Raw genomic sequence first — 16,778 nt, 5'->3', positions numbered from 1 at the left:
CCAGCGACAATGATTTTTGCCCCATCAGGCACTGGGATCTCAACCCGGAAGTTCCAAGGGGCGGGGGAGGCTGCGGGAACTATGGGATAGCTAGGGAATAGCTACCCACAGTGCAACGCTCCAGAAATCGACGCTAGCCTCGGACCATAGACGCACACCACCGATTTAATGTGTTTAGTGTGGCCGCGCGCACTCGATTTTATAAAATCTGTTTTACAAAACCGGTTTATGCAAATTCGGAATAGTCCCGTAGTGTAGACGTACCCAAAGGACACGTAGTTTTGTCTCAAAGACATTAGAAAGAAGAAGAAGAAGAAAACTGATTGGCCATTTTTAAGTTGTTAGCAGAACCAGGGGTCTGGGAGGCCGATGAGGCAAATCACCTTCCAGAGGAACTAACTCCAAGGTAGATTTGATTGAATCAGGATGGTTTGGAAAAGAGAAACAAAACACAGGCTCTACTACAGCTAGCCACTGACGTTTTCCAGTCACACTGTGCTAAGGCCCAGATTTTCAAGAGTGGCCACTAACTAGCACCTTGCGCTGAGGGCCCCAAATCACTGGCCACTTGGGAAAAGCTTGGCTGAAAGTGATTTTAGCACATGGACTTTGTGCATGTGCAAGCCAATGTATTGTCTGTAGTACAGCAGCACACCAAGGTCCCCGTACAGATTAGGCGCTGGACGTATTCATAGCAAGAGCCGGTTCTGCCTCAGAGTTTACAGGCTACATAAACAAGACAAAGAGTGGGAGGAAAGAAGTATTATTATCCCCATGTTACAGAGCAGGAACTGAAGTGACTTGGTCAAGGTAACACAGGAAGTCTGCAGCAGAACAGAGAAACCCAGTTCCCTAAGTCCCAACCCTGTGTTTTAAACCACCAGACCAGCCTTCCCACCCCCCACCCCCACCCGCTTCTGTGGAGTTAGAAGATGGACCATATAGAAAGCCCCAAGTACGTCGTTCCATGGTGGACTGTAGCAACGGAAGAAGTGTCACAATTGATTGGGTCAGTGTCACAGTTAGTTGGAAGGTGGGAGGCTCCCGCCCCACCCCCGAACATTTTTTATGAGAACAAATTTATATTTTCATCAAACATTTCAATGGAAAATTTGGACTTTTTGTCAAAAAAAAAAAAGAAAAAACGAAAAGCCCCCACATTTTGTTTTTGGCTGAAAAATGCTGGGGGTTGGGGGAGGGAAGGTATGAAAAAATATTTTTTTAAAAAATGAGGAAAGCAGCCACATTAATTTTGTCAGAAACCCAATTTTCTATCAACAGAAGTTTTTACGGAAAATTTTTGACCTGGTGGATGTATTTTAAACATTCCCTGTGCTCTCATTTGCATCAAATGATTTGTTTTAGAGGAAATATGCAAACCCACATTAAAATGACACTGGATCCCATTTAAACCTACAACAGCCAGGATTTCTCCCTGCCTCCCTCCCAGCCACCGTGCTCCCATTGAAGATCTCATTCTCTTTAAGGAGGCCTCTGAGCTGTGAGTTATCTCACGTACCTTTGAGCTACATAGGTCTGGCTGAGTTGGGAACAGACTGTCAGCCTTTAAGATTTCTTTACTGGTGCGTGGGTTTAAGCCAGGCTCAATATTACCGTAATGGAGTGTGTGACAGATAGAGCATCGGTTCTTGGCCCTTTGCTATTTAACATTTTTGTCAATGACCTAGAAGAAATCATAAAATCATCTCTGATACAGTTTGCAGATGACAAAAATAGAGAGAGTGACAAATAACGAAGAGGACCGGTCATTGATATAGCGCAATCTGGACCACTTGGTATGCCGGGAGCAGTCAAACAATAGTGCTAAATGTGAACAAAGACTGTCGGCCATGCTTACAGGATGGGGACTCTAGCCTGCGAAGCAGTGACTGAAAATCATTCGGGGGTCGTGGTGGATAATCAGCTAAATGTGAGCTCCCACTGCAACGCTGTGGCCAAAAAAGCAACTGCAATCCTGGGATACATAAACAGGGGCCTCTCAAGTAGGAGCCAAGAGGTTATTGCACCTCGGTATTTGGCGTGCACGCTGCTGGAATACAGTTTGCATTTCTAGTGCCCACAGTTCAAGAAGGATGTTGACAAATTGGAGGGGGTTCAGAGAAGAGCCATGAGAATGATTGAAGTATTAGGAAACCTGCCTGATAGTGATAGACGCAAGGAGCTCCATCCATTTAGCTTAACTAAGTGATGGTTAAGGGGTGACTTGATTTCAGTCTATCAGCATCTACGTGGGGAACGAATATTTAATAATGGGCTCTTCAATCTAGCAGAAGATCTAACAAGATCCAATGGTTGGAAGTTGAAGTTAGACAAATTCAGACTGGAAATAAGGCTCACGCTTTTACCAGTGAGAGTAATTCACCACTGGAACAAGTTACCAAGGGTCATTGTGGATTCTGCATAACTGACAATGTTAAAATCAAAATGCTTTTCTCAAAGCTCTGCTCTAGAATTAGTGTGGGGCAGGTCTCTGGCCTATGTTACACAGGAAGTCAGACTAGATGATCACAATGGTCCCTTCTGGCCTTGGCATCTATGAATTCCATAGTGTGGGCAGCTGAAAAGAGTGAACTGAAACAAACTATGGCACTTTGTATTGGGGATGCTATGAGCAGCTGTGTGTTCCCAGAGAACCGTACACGCACCCAGAAAGGTTCTTCTACAGATAGACCCATTTTCAGCTGGAGCACAGAAGGGGCGTTGACTTGGCCACGGTCAAATAGCGAGCCAGGAAGAGAACCCACGGGCTTCCCCGCTCTAACTGCTAAGCTGGTACCATGAAAACCCCCCTGTTGAGCTGACAGGGCTGTGTATGGAACCAAGGGTAGTAACTGGGCCTGCTCGTGTCTTTCTGGGAAAGGTGCTTTGTGAAAAGAGCCCAGGGTGTTCCTCTCCGAGGCCTGCTGTTCTGCGAGCCACGGAGCCTGCATTACGAAGTGCCGTGGTTTGCGCTTCCACCCCCGCTGAGCTCTCTGCACCACGTGTGGTGTAAACTGGCTCCGAGATCACACGTAAGCCCTCCAGGATTCCTATAGCAGCACATCAGGCTAGTGCCACAGGATTAGGCAGCTCATATATTTTTCCTTCAGGGATTCAGATTCTTCCAATCATTCCAGGCACTCAGGGTAGCTATAATTTAAATGGCTTTAAATAAGCCATTAGATGGGGGTTGGGGTGAAGCACCCTTTGTGAGAGTGGCATAAATATTAATACAGATCAGACTGCAAACAGGTTAAAATTAGGATGCGCATTGTTGAAGCTTTCCCTGGCCGAGCTGCTCGCTGGGCTGTGAGGAGGTGGCAAAGGGCCGGGGTGACAGGAAGGTGGTGCAGAGCTGCCAAGCTGGTACAGCAGTCTCCGCCCCTGCCAGTCACAGTGTTCCTGCACTGGATGGTGTATGGAGACGTGTATGGTTTCAGTGGGAGGACACTGGGGCCCTGTCCCTTCTGCTTCCCTCGGGCCAGCACCCATGGCCCCTTCTCCAGATTGTAGAATAAAGCAGAGTCAGTGGCTCACAGCATTGCTCATAAACGCCCAGCATTTTATCTTAACATCACGTAGACCGGAAAGGGGGAAATAACATCCCAAGTTCTCAGTTCAAATGTAAGAGCTTCCTAGAATTTCAGCGATCTAAATTACGTAATTGCATTAATGGAAAAAGCCCTTAATTCCATGAAACATCTAGAAAGGAGGGGAAATGGCAGCCTCTGTGCTGAGCTTGGAAACCCCAGGAATGCTCTTTCTCCTGAATGTTTGCAGAGAGAGTTGGGGCAGAAAGTTGGCTGCGGTGAAGAGTAGCACTCCATGCCATCCTAGCACCTTGCCACGTGTGCTCCCAAATACACCGGCCCCTCTCCTCCGCTTCCCACTCGTGTTCCTCCTGCAGCAGAGCACCCAAAACCTTTGTTTGCACCAGGGCCAGATTCCCCAGGGCTCAGCACTTGCAAGTGGCAGCAGATGTTCGAGAGAGTTCAGTGGCCATTGGGAAGCAAAGGCCAGACTATCCAGAGCGCTCAGCACCAGCAGACACCCAAAGTGCCTTCTGAAAATCTGGCCACTTCCTTTGGGGCATACGTGGGGGCTGAGTTCTTTGGCAAATGTCTCCCCCGTTCCTAGATTTGCAGGCCACGGGGGACTGCTGAGTTGATCTAATCTGACCTCTTGCGTGGCCCAGGCCAGAGACCCTCCCCCCAGGACTTCCTGCCGCCAGCCCAGCACTTCTGCTTGACTGCAGGTGCGGAGGCTTTGTGAAAATTCCAGCCAGTGTGTTGAGCAGACACCAAAGCAGCCGGGACACAGTCCCGGACTTGCCTCTGGCTTGAGGCTTGGTCCTGTTCCCACAGGAGCCAATGAGAGCTTTGTCACTGACTGCAACGGGGACAGGACTGGGACCCCAAGGCAACCAAGCTACGAACATTTTCATAAAGAGCGTCTTTGTGCCGACTGCCGAAGGCCCAGCAGACCCCCAACTTCCATGACCCCATGAAAAGCCACAGGACCTGCGATTGCTTTGGTTCGTTCATTCTCCCAGACTCTGCCCCCCTTCATGCAGTGGCGAGGAATCGTCATCCTTCGCACCCTACATCCCTCTCCTCTCGCCTCTATCTGCTGCCTCCATCTCCTCCCTTTCCAAAGGGAACAGGGGCCTCTTTCTCTCTCTAGCACCCACTCTCACCTAGGTCCCCCAGAAAGCATCACTTTCTTCTACCTGACGTCACAGGCTGCCCACTGATGCTAGACTGTGGCTTAGCAGAGATCATCACAGTACAGCGGCCAGTGCTTTCTTGTTGTCCAGCCTGCCTGCCCCAAATTTCCGATGCCCAGCAGCGCACCCTGAGACACTCTCCCTTCAGTCTGATGCGCTACAGGCTCAGCTCCATACACAGCTCACACACCTGCACAGTAGTACCACAATCTCCTGTGCTGCAGCAGAATGCGGGAAAGCACCACACTCTGCAAACAAGGGATTGCCAGCTGGGGAACGGGATTTGAATGTAGAGCCTCTTTTCCCACCTGTGTGGTGGTGGGGGCTGGGTAACTCCCAGTGAGAGCTAGCGCCTGATTCCTCTTCTTTCGGGAGAGGCTCTTTCTTTTGCTCTGACAAGTGATGCTATCAGGAACAGGTTAAAGATGCTCTGGGGGCTACTGGAACGAGCACAGGACTGGGAGCCAGCAGCTGCTGCGTGCTAATCACAGCTCGGTTGACAATGACCCGCTAGGTGGTCTGGGTAAATCCCGTCCCATCTCTGCCTCGGTTTTCCCATACGGGGAAAGATCTGTGCAGCACTTTGTTGTTACTGATAATAACATGCCCACTAATGATATACAACCAACCCGACCCACGACCCTTTTAACGTCTTACCATCCCTTCCTGCTCCAATGAAACCTGCCTCACTCCAACCTGCCTCTCCTCCCACCACCCCTCCCCCTCGGTGTAGGGTGACCAGATGAGAGAGATGAAATATCAGGATGCGGCGGGTGGGGGTGCAACAACAACAACAGCAGCCGCCCACCAATAGCCGCCGGAGCATGGGAAAAATTGGTGGGGGCTGAGCACCCACCAGCAGCTCCCCGCCCCCCGGCATCAGCTCAGCTTCACTCTGCCTCCACCTCCCCTGAGCTGGCTGCCGCGTCCTGCTTCTCCCCCTCCCTCCAGCGCTTGTGCCGCCATACAGCTGATTCGCACAAGCCTGGGGGGGGGGGAGGAGGAGGAATGTGGCGTGCTGGGGGAAGAGGTGGGGCCAGGGCAGAGATTTGAGGAGGGATCCAAGGGGAGAGGGAGGGGCGGAGTCAGGGCGGGGCCGGGGTGGAGTTGGGGCAGGAGGGGTGCAAGCCCCCTCCACCTGTGCGCCGGAGGGCAAAATATCGGGACAATTCGTGTCCCGACCGATGTTCAGTCGGGACGCGGGACAACAAGTAAATATCGGGACAGTCCTGATAAAATCGGGACGTCTGGTCACCCTACCTCAGTGAGGTCCATAAACATGGACCCACATCTATGAAATGAGGCCCCTGCCCGTCATTATTGCCTGATGCTGAGTGCACCATCCCCAGGGTCTCCCAAGCACATTGCCTGTCCAGTCCCCGTCAGTTATCGGCACGGGAAGCCCCCCCAGTGCAGACCCCATATCTTCCAAACACCCTGCCAGCACTGACCACGGAGTAACAGCAACAGCCTGAGAGTCGCTCCTGCACCAGACCTCACTGAAAACACACAACTGCTTCCTACAGGCTCCAGCTGGGAAGCAGATTTTGGAACAGGGCTTGGGACTACTAGTCTACTGGCCCCTGGGGCTACTGGTCCTCCAGTACAAAGCAAGAGAAACCAGTAGGGACCAGCTGAAGGATTCTTAGTGAGTCTACTGGGATTTCCACTCCACCATTGCCTTGCCCCGCACGATACCGACAGTACAAACAGCAGAACTGTGCAATGCACTCGTTGCTCAGACCGTATTAACACACTTCATTTACAGAAGCCTTACTTCACTTCTACCAGCCTCTCAGCTTGTAGAGTCAAGTTTCACACACGGAGACACATCGTTTATTGTTCTAACTGAAGCTTGCTGCATCTCCTTAGGCACAGGCCCTCGCCCCGGTTGCCAAACCAAGGAACTTGGCTAAATACTGAGGACATGTCGGAAGGTGAGAGGAACACTTCTCCCCCATCAGGTTCAATAGGTGGACCACTGGGTGGGGGGCAGCCACAGAAGGAAAAAGAGGGAGGAGGGAGTACATGCCAGAGGGATGCAAAGGTGGCCTCTCTTGCCCCATAGGTTCTCTGCTTCCTATTGGCCAGCCAGAAGGAGACAGGAGCAGACTGACTCCTCACTCCGCCAATCGTTAATTTAAACCCTTGTCTCCATTTGAGCTGTCCCACCCACAAACGAGCACCAGGGCATGGCTGTAGACCGCGTGTGTGCTGAGACCTGGGTGATCTTCCCACAAAGTGCCGCAAAGGCCAAGCAAGCTGAAAACATCTCTAGATCCTAAGTCAGAGCATGAAGTCTCAGTTTTACCAGCGTCCTGTCAGCAGGCGAATTTTACAAACCGACCGCGGTGCCTTTGTTTAAACAGCTTCCAAAGCAAGTGATTTATACCATATGTTTCAAGCATTCATAGCGAATACTCTTTAATTAAAAAAAGCGTAGATGGCAGGAAGATACAGAATCATCAGAGAGCTTGCAGGATAAAGGGAGAGAGGAAAAATCCTCTTACTCTGTAGAAAACACACCCTGGCTTTTTTTGTAATCTACCCTCCAAAAACATAACAAGTAACTTAGCAGAAGTCCCCTTTGCCATGTGTTATCAGGGTAATATCGCCATCCGATCAGCCTTGCAGCAGCTTTGCATGTTACACACTGCTGGGATTCCAGGGCTGCCGGGATTCTTCACATTCAAAGTCTGTTTCATTCCCCCTTCAAGTCGATACAGTATAGTATTGCTCCACCAGCATGTAGCCCTTTAACCACCAGTTCATAAATATTTGTGCAACCGCTTCAAACCCCACGAAACCTCAGTGACATTCCGTTTTCTGCAGTGTGGCAGGCAACTTTCTTCAAACTTTTAAATTCGGTTCATTAATCATTTAGAAAAATGTGCAATTACTTGAGTCCAATTACAGAAAATGTGCAACTACTTGAGTCCCATTATAAGCCCGTATGAAATGCCAAGAACTTGATTAGAGTAAAATCACTGCCAGGCCCATACACTTCAGAAGAAAATATTGTGTGTTATCCTAGAGGGTGAAAAGAAATCACCATTTATTTACACACAAATGTGTCTAATCCTAGCTGACAATATGGGAAATCTCTCCGATCAGCTGTAACGTGATTGCCATGTTCCCTTAAGGAAAATATGTCTCTCCCTTAATTAAAACAAGGCCTGAACTTGCTTTAACCTCTTGATTTTATAGTGAGAATCTGCTCTGATTTTTCCACAGGGCTCATAATTACCCCTCAATTGTCTGGCCTGGTGCTGGGCTGGTCCTTTTACTGTATTTCCCACTTCCTGAGGCAGAGTTTCCTATTGTGAGATTAGAATTCAGTGATTCCGACTGATCGCCATTTGCCATTTGACTGTAAAGATTAAAAGAAGAAAGAAATATGTCTGGTTCTCTCCCAGATCTCATGGGAGATGACCTCCCTAATCTTTGCAACCAATTGGCTTTTTTCACTAATCTGTAATTACATGAACTGTCTCCTATGCAAATCAGAAATGTCTCAATCAATCAGTGGTAACAGCCCCTCAAATATTAAGGGTGCGTACATAGAACACCCTCACGTGGGGCAGCCCGGCTTTAAGCTAAACATGACTACATCATTTTATTTAGGTCAGCATCTTCTGTATGCAAACAGTCTGCCAAACAATTGCCTCTGTCTGGAGGAGTGATAGGTACTATTGTTTATTAGGGATTAGACCAAGATTTACTTTGTGCGTGTGTGTTTTCCCAAATACACAAGTTAAGATTTTTTCAGGAAGAATCTAGAACTGAGGGGTTTAGGGAGGTGAATTAATTTACTGGGCCTGTGTACTTCATCCCAAAAGAAAATCCTCTATAAAAGTATAATTTTCTTCTTGTTATTCATGATTGCAAAAGAATAAGATTGTTAAAAAAATCCAGTAGAATGGATGTCAATATTGGCAGGAATTTGAATTTCTATGTATGCCAGTTAAATAGACTGTGCACCTTCCTTGGCTTTCTTAATTTTAATTAGGATAAAATGTACTAATCTTACTGACTTACAAATGGAGGTTTGCCAAGAGGCCAGCAATTGAGCTGAATGATATTGGCTTCTCTTTCAGAGCGCGTCGCACTTTTTGCTAAATGCTATGTAAAGACCGAGCCCTTCAACTTCTTTTTTCAGATCATCTCTTCAGTTTTTTTGGCATGTCAAAAGGCCAGATGTTTTTTATTTGAGAGCAAATTGACACGTTCAATTACATTGTGCAAACAGTAAAGCCAGCCATGAGTAAACAGGCAATGACGATTCATTGAATTTTATGGGTCGCAATAATGTTTATGTAATTTAACAAATTTCTGCTTCATGTCAGCTTACCACAAGAGTTATTCATTCCAAAAGAAGACACAGCTTGCAGCAGAGCCCCCACATTCGTCTGTCTCGAAGCCAAGCAAAAAAAAGTTTAACCATGACAATGGAATAGGAGTGCATGTGCATGATAGTATGTATCATATTAGTAAACCAGAGTCTAAGGAGATTGCTTGTCTTGTGGTTTTTCAATTCTAATCTGATTACCCCTCTTCCCTTTCTCTCATCGAGCCAGAATGCAAACAATGGGAAAGCCAAGCATTTCTCCGCACAGATATACACTCATGCGGTTCTGTCAGAAGGTCATGTTGATTTTTACCATAATGCGTCTTCGAGGTCTCTGGGACCCTATGCAGATTCAGCAGGCCTCCTCTGTGAATCTGGGTCTCTTCAATCTTTAGTTAAGCGTATACCTGGGTTGAATTTCCCTGCCGATGAACAGCACATTAATATTACAAACTCTTCTGGCGACTTACATGCGAAATCACATCAGACTTCAGGGCATGCCAGGGAAGTCAAACAGGTTTGCTCTCCACTGGCAGCTTTTATCACATCAGTCTCATTAATGCAGATTGACACCTTGCGTGTTCCCAGACATGCAGGGACACTTCGCTGAAGGTCACGGGTATGGCGCGAGGTACAGATGAGGTGATGCATGGAAGGAAGAATGTTGAAGCCCAGGGACATGGCACACAATGAGTTCAAGGAAGAAACTGTTCTCAGGATGGCAAGGCCCAATAAGCAAATAAGAGAGAGAAAGTGGCATTGAAAATCCTAGTAGCTCATCTTATAATAATATGAAGTGACAACCCCTGCCCCCCCCGACATCAAGCAAACAGCAATGAACTGTAACCAGCGGGGAACAGCACAGGGGTCAGGATGCAGCCATGTTGCCAGGCCTAAATGAGACCTCAACATTATATTTACTGGCAATTCAAGCCAAGAGGAAAAAAAACAACCGAGGCCTGGTTTGCTAACACCTCTAAGCAGGGGTGGTGCCTTTTACGCAGTTCATTAGTGAGATTCCTCCCAAGAGCAAGTGCCACGCCTGCTAGCAAGTGTTGCGAGCTCCAGCCTAGAGCTTTGCAAACGGCTAACAGGTTTTGCATTTTACGCACCAGCCCAGTCCACGTTCGAACGTGTGGCCCCGAATCGTCCCTGCTGCTACGTGGTAGGGCAAAGCAGCCCTAAAGCTGGAGGATATGGGAATTCCATCTGCCCACGGGAATCCTCCTGGGACGTGGCCACGGAAAAGGCTGTGGTCGGGGGTGCGGGAGATAGTGCCACTGTTCCCAGCAGCAGCAATGAGCCAAAGAGAGAGATGCCGTCAAGTTGTTCTTCCTCGTGTCCAGCAAATGCAAAGCTCAAAGTTACCATTCAACCCCCTCATCCAAATTTCTACCTAGTGGAGGGCCAGAGGGTCAGACCCTATGAGCCAAGGCAATAAAAAATGCTGCCCGTTCAGTAAGCTCTTTATAAAGCTGCTTTTACAAATCGTTATTTAACTCAGTGCAAGTCACCGTCAGAGCAAGGCCAATCAGCTGAGCAGGAGACACCTTCTCAGAGGATTTTTAAGTTTTCTATGAAAGACCAACAAGTGCCTCCAGTGCAGTGAAACCGTTCCTGGGCGGATGGAAGGAATTGCTTCCCACGTCCTCGCAGAGGCCAGGATTTGGTTTTGCTTTGCACTCTTCTGATCAGCCATGAGCTGCCACGGCGCATCCATCCCTACTGAAAATGCAGATTGCGACGCAAAGTGAGGTCCCTCGCTGGGCTGTATTTGTGCTAGTGGCAGGTGCCCGTCTGACCAACCGCCTCTGGCCACAGAACAAGCACAGCATGGCGATGGCAGCATGCGGGTTCTCCCATCCCATCCCATCCTTCCATAGGAAAGGGCCCACCCTTGCGGGGTCAGTCCCATGGAAGAACAGAAACCAGTGGCCTTTGCGGAGTGGCTGAGATTTGCCCCTAGGCAGACAAGGAGACCACCCATGAGCATTTCCAAGTCACCCATCACTGTACAGTTCCACGGGGTAGGTGTTACTTTGGGACGACTGGACAACAAACGGGCAGAAACCAGGAAAATTTCATCCCCTTTTTTCTCATCCAAATTCAAAATTCTGATGAAAAAGGTAATGGAAAGGTTGAATGTTCTCTTTCCCAGCGCTCCAGCTGTTCCAAAAACGGGAAGACATTTTAGAGAAAAATTGAGATTTTTTGGTGGAAATTTCAATGACAAAGTTAATGGAACATGTGAATTTTGAGAATTTTCAACCTGCCCCTGATTAGCTGCATTTAATCCTTGGCCTCTCTGTTATCACTACCCCCGAGGAGCCCAGTTAGCACCCTGGTACCTGTGAGTTGGGCACCAGACTCAGACTAATTTTTACATGCAACTAGAATTAAACACAGTCCTGAAGGGGATCTGTGCTCTAGACCCAAGTGATTGCTGTCAATATAATTAATTTCAAGCTGATCTGAGCATCTGATTAAGTTTAGCATCACCATAAAAACTAAACAGCTACTTAAAACTAGAGTAGAGTTTATCAAATAGGTGACATGATGCAACAGGAAGCAAAATAAAGATGTTAATTAAAATAATAATACATTACCACAAAATAATAATGTAGTCAAATAAATGCCAGAGAAATTCTTTGGTGGCTCTTTCTTCATGTGTCCCAGATAAATAAATACGTACATGCAATATCTTCCTTCCCTAGTTACACTTTCTATGACGATTCCAACAGAAAAAATGTTGTCGAACTGGAGGTTGGACAGCGTATGTCTGTGTCACACACTGAGTTCTCATTGGGGCAGAAAACTCGAGGGATATGGGACCACCGGTAGGTAATATGTGACCTTTACTGCGTGTTTGAACAGATGCAGAAAAACGTGCCCCAGAAAGCTCCAGAAGTGTTTCCCTTAGCGTCTCTCTCCAGGAATGCTGCCCTGGACAATCACACTTCTGGGAAAGGTGGGATTGGATTCGTAGCCGAACGCTCATTTGGGGATGAGATTTAAACCTCTCCTTCCCGGCATAACTGCACACAGTCCAGTATTAGCCCTTTTAGATCAACTGGTGGTAAAAAGCCTAAAGGGGAATCTGTTCAGCTGCTAGGCCAGAGATGGCTGAGACAACTTACCCTTCTCTTCTGGGGTCATGTGTCTCCTAAGAAAACAGTTATTTATTCTGAAGGCCACAGAAGCCTTAAAATAAAAGGCCTAAGATAACACTGATATGATCACACAGATTTCTGAATTGATTTATGCTGCTAGCCTAAACAGAAGTGACTCACTGGTAGCAGAGGAATATTATCCCTCAGCTAAACAAGGACTTAGTCAAGGGTGCTGTGACAATGGGTCATAGTGAAGGGAGAGCCTGACCTCTTATTCCAATCAAAATTAACTGCTCTTCATTAGCATTCTCTCACGCCACACACTGGCTCCATTAATATTCATGTGACTGCTTCCCAAATACAGTAATTACAAAGGAAAACAAACGTGTTGAGTGGCGTAGTTTTGTACTGCAGAGGCTGCAGTTATTGCGCTGTTTGCTGTTAGTAAATCAGTGGGAATACTTTTCTTGTGCACCTGCTATTTATCTAATGTAGCCCCTTCTCCAGCAGCAGCCTACCAAATGGCTGACTCAGAATTCACATACCTACTCATAAGAACAGCCATACTGGGTCAGACCAATGGTCCATCTAATCCAGTGTCCTGTCTTCCAACAGTGACTGATGCCAGATGCTTCAGAGGGAGTGAACAGAACAGGGCAATTATCCAGTGATCCATCCCTTGTTGAGCAGTTCCAGCTTCTGGCAATCAGAGGTTTAGGGACACCCAGAGCATAGGGTTACATCCTTGACCATGTTGGCTAATAAGCTATTGATGGACCTATCCTCCAGGCACTTATCTAATTCTTTTTTGAACCCTTTTATAGTTTTGGTCTTCACAACATCCTCTGGCAAAGAGTTCCACAGGTTGACTGTGTTGTGTGAAGAAGTACTTCCTTATGTTGCTTTCCAACCTGCCATCAATTCATTTCATTGGGTGTTTTGAGAAGAGGCAGATAACACTTCCTTATTCACTTTCTCCACACCAGTCATGATTTTATAGACCTCTATTATATTCCACTCAGTCCTCTCTTTTCTAAACTGAACAGTCCCAGTCTTTTAAATCTCTCCTCATATGGAAGCTGTTCCATACCCTTAATTATTTTTGTTGCCCGTCCCTGTACCTTTTCCAATTCCAATAGATCTTTTTTGAGATGGGGCGACCAGATCTGCACGTGGTATTCAAGGTGAGACTGGATTTATATAGAGGCAATATGGTATTTTCTGTCTCATTATCTATCCCTTTATTAATGATTCCCAACATTCTGTTCGCTTTTTTTTTTTTTTACACTGCCGCTGCACATTGAGTGGATGTTTTCAGAGAACTATCCACAATGACTCCAAGATCTTTCTTGAGTGGTAACAGATAATTTAGACCCCATCATTGTATATGTATAGTTGGGATTATGTTTTCCAATGTGCATCACTTTACATTTATCAACATTGAATTTCATCTGCCATTTTGTCGCCCAGTCACCCTGTTTTGTGAAATCAGTCTGCTTTGGATTTAACTATCCTGAGTAATTGTGTAACATCTGCAGATGTTGCCACCTCACTGTTTACTCCTTTTTCCAGATCACGATGGACATGCTGACCAGCACAGGTCTCAGCACAGCTCCTTGGGGAAACATGCTCTATACCTCTCTACTGACTGTTTATTCCCACTCTTTGTTTCCTATCGTTTAACCAGTTACTAATCTATGAGAGGACCTTCCCTTTTATCCAGGAGTACTTACTTTGCTTATGAGCCTTTGGTGAGGGAGCTTGTCAAAGGCTTTCTGAAAGTTCAAGTACACTATATTGACTGGATCACCCTGGTCCACATACTTGTTGACACCCACAAAGAATTCTAATAGATTGGTGAGGCATGATTTCTCTTTAAAACAGCTATGTTGATTCTTCCCCAACATATTGTGGTCATCTGTGTGTTTCAATTCTGTTCTTCAGTACAGTTTTACTGGCCTGTCATTCCCAGGATCACCTCTGGAGCCTTTTTTAAAATCGGCATCACATTAGCTATCCTCCAGCCATCTGGTATAGAGGCTGACAAATGATAGGTTACATACAACAGTTAGCAGTTCTGCAGTTTCATATTTGTGTTCCTTCAGAACTCTTGGGTGAATCCCATCTGGTCCTGGTGACTTATTGCTGTTTATCAATTTGTTTCCAAACCTCCTCTGGGACAATTCCTCAGATCTATGGCTCAGGTCAGGGAATCAACAGCGAAGGCTGATGCAAAGTCACACAAGCATGCAAGAAGTAACCCTTCTGTTCCAGGGTATCATTGTCTCTCTCATTTAGTAATGATTTTTATTCTGGCGCATAAGTCCTACGCTACGTCGTCTCTGTGATGTTCAACACAGACTAAGCATAATAGAGCTACTTTGTGCTTAAATAGCACCTTTCATTGGAGGCTCTCATGGCTTTACAAAGATAGCACTGCATTATTATCCCCATCTTACTGATGGGAAACTGGAGGCACAAACAGATTAAGGCCAAAGTTTTCATACTTGGCTGCTTAAAGTCAGGCACCTAAATCAATGGCCCGATTTTCAGAGGCACTAAATACCGAAGCCAACGAGAGCTCTGGGTGTTCTCTGATTTCAAGCGACTGTATTACTTTTATGACAATTATGTGTGACTCAGTTTACTCACTCCCTGTAGTATTGCTGCCAACTTGGTCTCAAGGAATTTCTCAAGTACTTTCCAGAGAAGCTTCTTGGGCTAAGGAGACAGAGAGGGTGTGTGATTGTCCGACTATCAACAAGAGAACAGGCTTAGCCAGAGCAGAACAAAGGGATATCTGCAACGTAGGTGAAACCAGATCTGTCCCAGCCTCTATAGGCGCAGAAGAACCACCCCACCCACCCCCAAAAAAGGGAGAACAAAGAAGCAGAGGGGTTGGGCCAGCCCTTTATAACCACACCAGCTGAGACGTTCAAGAGAGGAACCAAGGGACCTAGACCCCAAAGAACACTTGAGAGTGGTGAGGAAAATGAGGCAGGGAATGGTGTGTTTATTGTGTTACCTAGAGCTGATGTCTCCTGTGCTGTCTAAAGTAAAAAGCGATAGTTTTAGAAATCCTGCAAAGTCTGTATCCATTGGCTTCAACTATCACAGGGTTAACCCGAAGGGGTTAACTACAAACCAGAGTGCTCGCCAGGGTGGAGCTGTGGGAAAGGGTGTGCTGAAAGTACTGGGGTGCCATGGGGGTCAGCAATTGTCCTGGGGACCTAGGTCAGCTGGGTCCCACTTCCAGGAGTATCATATCTTAGAGTCCCTAGCACTCCCACCCTCATCCCAAAAGCTGGCTGCTCTAGCACTAGGACCGTGGTGCATTGTGGGAAAACTTTACTGCCTGCCCTGCCCGTTACCAGGAAGCAGCTCGCTTTGCAAAAGGCTCGATGGAGTCGCTCTCCATTGCAAACCCCGGAGGCCTCTCTGATATTGTGCTTGCAGATCAGTGATCAGAAGAGAGTGGGTTACCACTGATCTGAGCTGCTGCCATTTGCAAGGGGAGCCGGCTGGCTTCCATTTATACCAGAGAGTGGATTTCAGATTGTTGGGCTGGAGAGGACTAAGGAAGCTGTCCCATGGAATTGTGGGATACTTTCAGCTGACTCCTGGGACCAGAGTCAGGCAGGGCTGCGTCTACACTGCAAAGCAATAGGGTTTGGACCCTGGGTCCTGGCTTAACTCGAGATCAGACCCTCCAGCCCTGGGTCTGAGCCTCGGGTTAGTGCAACTGCAGTATAGACACAAGGTGGATTAGGCTTGAGCCTGGGCTCAAGCATGGCTTACCTTGCAGTGTAGACATACCCTCAGCGACTTGCCCAAAGTCACAGAGCAAGTCAGTGACAGCCAGGTACAAACCCAGGCCTCTGGGTTCTGAGCCCCACGACTCGCATGGGGCTCGGAATGGCAACTCCTGCCCATACTGGAGGTATTGTTCAATAATTCTCGTTTTCACTGCTGTGTTATGGTCAAAACTAGTGAAGGGTGAGTCTCAAAATAGTCAGGTTCAACTGAGAAAAGCCCATGAAGATGTGGGTGTGAGGCACCAGGGTACAATCCAGACTAATGAGCAGCTGTGTCACCCCTGCCCTGCAACCTGGGGTCCCTTACCATGACTTCCTGAGGTAGCTCCCACCCGGGCTGCTCGCACACAGCCTTCCAGCATGCAAGCCACACCCTGAGTGCCTGTATGTCACTGCAGCCTGCCAGCCACACCTGGGTTACATTCAGGCTCTCCCCAGCCTTGGTTATACTGCAGGGTGAACCCAACACCCCCCCATTCCTGGATTTCCCCCCAGAAATGTATGTGCTTTCCTGCCCAGCCCTCCCCTGGACAATACAAGCTATATTAGGTCCATTATTTCTTTAAAAGGAGTAATATGCCAACTTATTATTTCAACTCGTTATTCGGACACTTCAGTTTAAAACACACTGGATTAGCTAAAACAATAAAATAAGTTTGTTAACTACAAAGAACTAGATTTTAAGTGAGTACAAATAATAAGGCAGAAAATCCAGAAATGGTTACAAGAAAAATAATAATAAAAAACTACCCATACCTAACTTAAACTGTGTAAAATTC

The 16,778-nt window shown here is 47.1% G+C and overlaps 1 long non-coding RNA gene across 1 annotated transcript in view; it reads left to right on the top strand.

The window, feature by feature from the left end:
- LOC120372758 overlaps window positions 1-16,778 on the top strand; it is an 87,996-nt gene that overhangs the window by 61,976 nt on the left and 9,242 nt on the right. The gene's annotated exons all lie outside the window — the stretch shown is intronic.

This window comes from Mauremys reevesii, linkage group 10 (assembly GCF_016161935.1).
Source record: "Mauremys reevesii isolate NIE-2019 linkage group 10, ASM1616193v1, whole genome shotgun sequence".
In the NCBI taxonomy this organism is placed as follows: domain Eukaryota; kingdom Metazoa; phylum Chordata; order Testudines; family Geoemydidae; genus Mauremys; species Mauremys reevesii.
The sequence above is the reverse complement of the archived record's forward strand: the minus strand, read 5'-3'. Positions and strand labels throughout refer to the sequence as shown.